This window comes from Lutra lutra, chromosome 3 (assembly GCF_902655055.1).
Source record: "Lutra lutra chromosome 3, mLutLut1.2, whole genome shotgun sequence".
Lineage (NCBI taxonomy): Eukaryota > Metazoa > Chordata > Mammalia > Carnivora > Mustelidae > Lutra > Lutra lutra.
In genome coordinates, this window is record NC_062280.1 from 29,853,212 (window position 1) to 29,860,432 (window position 7,221).

The following is a 7,221-nucleotide window of genomic DNA, read 5'->3' on the forward strand; positions in this document are numbered from 1 at the left end:
ACTGCAGAAATGAGCAGACACTGCAGACTAGGTCTCTCTTTCCTTAAAACCATATTGTTAAACTTTTGTCAGGGCACCACTGCTTATAAGGTAAGGGATTTCCAAAACATAGGAAGTGGATGTCGATACTCAGGAAACACCACCTCTGTAATAACATATGTCCATCAGAAAAAAATGGATAATGATTTGGATCAGTTATGAGAGGAATAAGCTGGGCACTTTTTTTTTTAGGATTTTATTTTTAAGTAATTTGCACACCCAGTGTGGGGTTCACATTCACTCACAATCCCGAGATCAAGAGTCAAATACTCCACCAACTGAGCCGCCAGGTGCCCCGAAGCTGGGCTCTTGTTAAGGCTATTCCCTCTCCGTTTCATTGCTCATTTTCCATGAGGCAGTTGTGGACTGTGCATGACACAGATGCTGGAGGGGAATGGAATCCTTGCCGTTGATAATCTTGTTTTTTGAACATTCAGCAGAGAATTGGCAGGAGGGTAGAACAAGAAAAAAATGGAGCATTATGAATGCTCAGCTATCTTAACACTTTTCTCCAGGCAATATTTCTCTATGGTTTCTCTCTCCACCAGATTCTGATCCTTTCTTTAACACCGTGGTCTAGGGACCCCTTAGCTATTGGTTTTGTTCTTCAGTAAATGTTTCCTTTTCATGTTTCTCCATTGGGTCATAGGTAGCATGGGATTGGGGGTGGTGATGGGCCTGTGATAGAGATCTGATGAACCATTCTATCCCATGTGGTGGGAAGGCTGTGGTGACCGGTCCAAAAGGGGACATGCCCAGTCAAGGGGATACATGGACTTTGGGTATAAGGAGTTCTCTTCATCCTTGGGCTTGCTAAATTGGCCCTGGCAGCCTCCGTGCTCCTTGCCACCCAGAGACGGCTTCTCTGAAGCCAGAGTGTGGCCAAGACAGAGCTAGGCAGAGATGAGAGACAGACAGACAAGTCAAACTGATGGAGTCTGATTCTGGCTGAGTTCCTGGGAGCTCCTGAGGTCCTGTTCCCTGAAGTTTGTTCTTCTTCCTAGCTGAATTTCCTTTTTTGGCTGAAGCAAAATCTAGTTGAGTTTTTTGGCATGTGCAGCCAAAAAAAAAAATTCAGATAAACACACACTCCTTCTAGAGCTTCCCCTGCTCTCCATGGCTTCTCTTTCTTCCTCTGGCTCTCGATCCCTCTCCCCTCTATTTGGAAAATAGGTACGTTGTCCAAGGCTGCCGGCCACAACCTAAAACCCTGGGAAACCCCTTTCCACCTAAACATCTGGTTAACTTGCGATCTCCAGAGATCCCTTCAACGTCTGGATGCTGCAGCCAGCCACTGTGTTGAGTCAGAGACAGGATAACAGCACAATTCTGCTGTTTTATAGACTGAAAGAAACATTTGGGCAGGAATACACGCTTTCCTCCCCCTACCCCAATATAGAAGAAGCCTCCCCAAATCAAGCCAAATGTTTTTGAGAAGCATTTTGTGGCGGTAAACTGATTGGGTGCTGAGATACCTCCGTCTTCGGCTCCCATATTCCCTGATTTATTTTGTTCCCGGAACGTCTGTAGCGCCACCATCTAGCCACATGGTAGGGTTTTGTCTACGCAAGGGCGTAAACTGCATATGGTTTATTTCAATTAGCTTAATTGTTTTTGGTATTTAATAGCTAATTGTCTTAATTAGCTTTCAAAGCACAACAATGCCGACAACGGTAATGACTACATCTTTTCCATATGGTTACAGAAGACAGATGACTCAATTTCCCATCCTCAGGCTGCGCGAGTCCCCAGAGAGGACCCGGCAGATGCGAGAGGAAGAAGATGGAAGTCCTCTGGAGAACTGACCCGGCCTTGAATGCAAAACCCGAATATTAAGAATAAATGAGGAGGTGATGGACAAGGGAATAAAACAGGAGAATGAAGGATTTATGTAGGACTCGAGTCATCTGTTTCCTTAATGTTCATACCATGGAGTGAGCTGAGTGGAATAATAACAACAAATTTCATGGTGCCAGCAGGCTCCATTGGTTCTGATCTGCAGAGGCAATGTTTGAAGACCGAATTGTAGGACACTGAAAGTGAGAAATGCCCCCAAGCGCAATCTGTCTTAGGAAAAGCTGGTACCCGTCAAAACGCGGGTGACATTTCTTTGGCAAATCTGGCTTAGAAGGAGTTCAGAGCTAGCGCCTGGTGTATATTCAAAGCTTAATATATGTTTTAATCAGCACCTGTCAGGAAATCCTTTGGGCTCAATCTACAAAATATATCTAGACCCTGCCCCACTTAGCACATCCTTAACAGTTACCATCCTGCTCTGATCTCCCATCATGTCTGACCTGCCCGCCTTGCCCAGTCTCCCCACTGGTCCCCCCTGTGTCTACCCTCAGCCCCTACCGTTAATTCTCAACAAAGCAGCCAGAGGAATCTTTTAAAACGTAAATCATATCACATCACTGCCCTTCTCTGAACTCTCTAATGGCTCCCATCTTACTCGGAAGAAATCAATGAAATCGGAGTCCTTGAGATGACCAGTCGTGTACTGGATTGAGTCTTACCTTCCTGAGCTCATCTGCTCCTCCTTTCCCCCAGTCCCTCTCCTGCACCTACACACAACATCCCTCATATCTTCACACTTTCGGGGGTGCACTGCATAGTGCCTTTCCCACTAGCCACATGTGATCAGTGGCGATAGTATTGGACGTGCACAGATAGAACATTTCCAGCATCACAGAAGGTTCTGCTGGTACCGTGCTGCCTTAGGGACTTTACACTGGCTGGAAAGCTATTTCCAAAGATGTCTGCGTGGCAAACGGCCTCAACTCCTGAGCCTTTGCTCACATGTCACCTTCTCCAAGAGGCCCACTCTGACCACCCTGCTTAAAATCTCAACCCACAACCTGTTCCCCACCAATCAATCATTCCTGCTCCCCTCACTGTTTTTTCTATAGCACCTAACTCCTTCTTGCATTTTGAAGAATTCAGTTGTTTATTATACTCATTGATTATTGTCGGTATCCCCCGTGAAAATGAATAGGGTTTTTGCTGCTGCTGTGTCCTTGGCATCTAGTACAGGACCTAGCACAGCACAGAGTAGATACTCATTGTATAGTGGTTGAAGGAATTAGTTAATGGATCAACACATTTACTGAGCACCTGCCATGTTCCAGGCTCTGTGGTAGACCCTGGGGATACGCAGAAGAATAAAATAGACATTATTCTTGTTATCATAGAGACAAGTAAATAAGCAAATACCTAATATGAATTCTTTTTTTTTTTTAAAGATTTTATTTATTTATTTGACAGACAAGTAGGCAGAGAGGCAGGGAGAGCGAGAGAGGAGGAAGCAGGTTCCCCGCTGAGCAGAGAGCTCAATGCGGGGCTTGATCCCAGGACCCTGAGACCGTGACCTGAGCCGAAGACAGAGGCTTTAACCCACTGAGCCACCCAGGCACCCCACGAATTCTTTTTTTAAACAAGATTTTACTTACTTATTAGAGAGAAAGAGAGAGAGAGAGAGAGAGAGAACACCCAAGCAGGGGCAGAGGGAAAGAGAGAAGAAAGCTCCCTGCTGAGCCCGATGTGGGGCTCAATCCCAGGACCCCAGGATCATGACCTGAGCTGAAGACAGATGCTTCACCTACTGAGCCATCCAGATGTCCCCCTAACACAAATCCTGAGGAGTTCTATGAAAGAGAGAAATAGCAGAAATAGAGAATATTGTGTGTGTGTGTGTATCAGGATGGGGAGACTTTTTGGTGAGGACAAGCCAGCTTTGTAAAGAAGGGTGGAGGCAGGCAGTTGCAGGGAGGCACTGAAGAGTGTCCCTGAGGAAAATGGCAGAGCAGAGGCCCTGATGCACGGAAGGACGACTCAACAGTGCAGGGGAGATGCCCAAATTATCAGTCATCACAGCTCCAGTGTGGAGCGGGGCAGCCTTCCTGGGCAGAGCTATTCCATGTCTCCATGTGTGGTCTTGCCCCAGCAACATCCGAATCATCAGGAATCATGTTAGAAATGCAAATTCCCGGGACCACCCCCAGCCTTGGGAGTCTGTGTTGTGACAGACTGCCAGGTGATTCCTGACATTCTGTAACACCGCTCCCTCAAGAGAATCTGGCACTGGTGGGCACCCGATGACCAATGCTTGAATGAACAAATGAGTAAGTGGAGGGATTCGTGTAGTGCTTGTGTGAGCGGTGCCTGGTCCTTGGCAAAAGCTCTGGTGATAGGTAGCTCAGAATACAAAGTGATGCTTTCTTTCTTTCTTGAGCCAGACTGGCAATCATTAAGAGGGAGAATAAAAGAGAAGGGAAGACCCAGTTGTCACAGGAATTCAGGGAGGTGTATTTAGAGAGGAAGGTGGAAGACATTCCTGTGGGGAAAGCATAGGCTTGAGCCTGAGGGGAGCAGGGTGTGGTCCTGGGGGAGAGTAGGAGGCCACGGGCTGGAAAGGGCAGTGTGTATGGGAGGAGAGAATGGTGCTGGGGAATGGACAGGTCTCTATTGTTGCTGTAGAAATTGTGCAGTAGGGCGCCTGCGTGGCTCAGTTGGTGAAGTGGCTGCCTTCGGCTCAGGTCATGATCCCAGGGTCCTGGGATCGAGTCCCATATTGGGCTCTCAGGAAGCAAGAAGCCTGCTTCTTCCTCTGCCTGCAGCGCCCCCTGCTTGTGCTCTTTCTCTCTCAAATAAATAAATTAAATCTTAAAAAAAAAAAAAGACTTTATTTATTTATTTGACAGAGAGAGAGAGAGAGAGAGAGAGATCACAGGGAGGCAGAGAAGCAGGCAGGGAAGGGGGGGAAGCAGGCTCCCTGCTAAGCAGAGAGCCCAATGTGGGGCTTGATCCCAGGACCCTGGGATCATGACCTGAGCCAAAGGCAGAGGCTTAACTCACTGAGCCACCCAGGTGCCCCATCAAATAAATAAATAAAGTCTTTAAAAAAAAAGAAATTGCACAGTAGGTATGGGGAGCTGGTCTCCAGGTGGTTTTAGGAAGGAGGTGTTGCATTTGAGATGTGATTAGAGTGACTATGTAGAGTGGTTTTGGCATTACTTATAGAACACTTTAGCTACGCATTTAGTGGTTATAAAAGAGCAGGGTGAAAAAAAAAGAGCAGTATGGTACCATCACCATCTAGCATTTTCTATATGCCACACACTGTCCTAAGCATTTTATATGCATGTGGTCATTTAATCCTTACAATCCAATGAGGTAGCTACTCTCTTATTTAACCAATGAGGGACTGTGGCACAGAGAGGTCAAGTAAGTTGCCTAAGATCACCCAGCTACTAAGTGTTTGAGCCTGTTTTGAGCCCACAGTCTGTCTGTCTCTACTTCACTCTGAGCACAAAGAACCTTGGGAAATAGTTCACTGTCTTCTGCCCAACAGTCCCTTTGGAGGCCCTCTTGGGTGAGGTGATGGTCAGTGTTTTAGAATGTCCCTCTTTTCTTGATCCTTCCGACTCTGTTCTCTATCCTCTGTCTTCTGTTCAGTGTGTTGGCCAGTGTGCATGGGTGGGTGGGAGGGATGGTGCAAGTAGAAGGAGGGGGCTGTGGACCTCGCCCCAGGTCTGCGTAAGGGAGAATAGGACTTTATGGGGTGCCAAGTTTACACTATCTTGGGAGGTTTCTTTAAGAAAAAGAAGACACAAATGCCTTGTTTTTGCAAACTTTATAAAACCACTGACATTGTGAGTTCAGACAAGGCCCCTCCCCACACCTGGGGCTTGGAAGGGGCCTCATCAGCTTCTCAGAAAACCTGCCTCTGGGTCTGGGCCGGCTTTCTTTGGCCACAGCAGAGTGATGGGTCTACAAGACGAACATCTTCCTCTTGCTAATATCCATCTCCTATTAGAGTAAAAGTCAAACACATTATGCTTCTGGAATTTCTTCTTCTCATCTCAGCAAGGCTTGGGGTGGCCTTTTTATCCTTCTAGCTTGGGAGAGAGCAAGAAAATGCTATCCTGACTCATTTCGGAGAACGGTGGCATACTAAAGGGTAAGGCAGTAGGTGGGGGACCCCACTGATGTCCGCTGGGACACATAGGTGGCTGGCCTCGCAGAAAGGAGCTGCCTTTCTCTAGGCTGGAGTCCCAGGCACAGGCTGCCATGGGCTGCAGTAAATGACCCCAGTCCTTCCCCTTCACTGGCTGCCTGCTTTCTTCAGCCGTTTCTGCATATCTCCTGAACACAGGGTCCGGTCAGGGTGTGGCCTGGCTCTAGCCTCAGCAAGGCCCCGGCTTTATCTGTAAGCGAGGTAGCAGGTAAGAGAATGGTCGAGTTTCATTCTTCTGCATATAGCTGTCCAGTTTTCCCAGCACCATTTATTGAAGAGACTGTCTTTTTTCCACTGTGTATTTTTTCTTCTTTTGTAGAAGATTAATTGACCATATTGTTGAGGGTCCATATCTGGGCTCTCTACTCTGTTCCACGGGTCTATGTGTCTGTTTTTATGCCAGTACCATGCTGTCTTGGTGATCACGGCTTTGTAGTAAAGCTTGAAATCAGGTAACGTGATGCCCCCAGTTTTATTTTTGTTTTTCAACATTTCCTTAGCGATTTGGGGTCTCTTCTGATTCCACACAAATTTTAGGATTATTTGCTCCAGCTCTTTGAAAAATACCAGTGGAATTTTGATCGGAATGGCATTAAAAGTATAGATGGCTCTAGGCAGTATAGACATTTTAACAATGTTTATTCTTCCGATCCAAGAGCATGGCATGGTCTTCCATCTTTTTGTGTCTTCTTTAATTTCTTTCATGAGTGGTTCTGTAGTTCCTCGAGTACAGATCCTTTACCTCTTTGGTTAGGTTTATTCCCAGGTATCTTATGGTTCTTGGTGCTATAGTAAATGGAATTGATTCTCTATTTCCCTTTCTGTATTTTCATTGTTAGTGTATAAGAAAACCACTGATTTCTGTACGTTGACTTTGTACCCTGCCACGTTACTGAATTGCTGTATGAGTTCTAGTAGTTTGGGGGTGGAGTCTTTTGGGTTTTCCATATAAAGAATCATGTCATCTGCGAAGAGAGAGAGTTTGACTTCTTCATTGCCAATTTGGATACCTACACAAGGATAAACTCAAAATGGATAAAAGATCTCAATGTGAGACAGGAATACATCAGAATCCTAGAGGAGAATATAGGCAATAACCTCTTTGATATCAGCCACAGCAACTTCTTTCAAGATATGTCTCCAAAGGCAAAGGAAACAAAAGCGAA